The following is a 222-nucleotide window of genomic DNA, read 5'->3' as shown; positions in this document are numbered from 1 at the left end:
ATATATATATATATATATATATATATATATATATATATATGTATATATATTTATATATATATATATGTATATATATTTATATATATATATATATTATGTATGCACATTCTATCGGGCAAAAGAGACCGATAGAATAAGTTCTAGGCTTACAAAGAATAAGCATGGCCGCAGTCAAAACAATTAACAAATCCTCAAAAAATTAGCAATTCTCAAAAAACACGA

The sequence above is a fragment of the Octopus bimaculoides genome, chromosome 1 (assembly GCF_001194135.2).
Source record: "Octopus bimaculoides isolate UCB-OBI-ISO-001 chromosome 1, ASM119413v2, whole genome shotgun sequence".
NCBI lineage: Eukaryota > Metazoa > Mollusca > Cephalopoda > Octopoda > Octopodidae > Octopus > Octopus bimaculoides.
The sequence above is the reverse complement of the archived record's forward strand: the minus strand, read 5'-3'. Positions refer to the sequence as shown.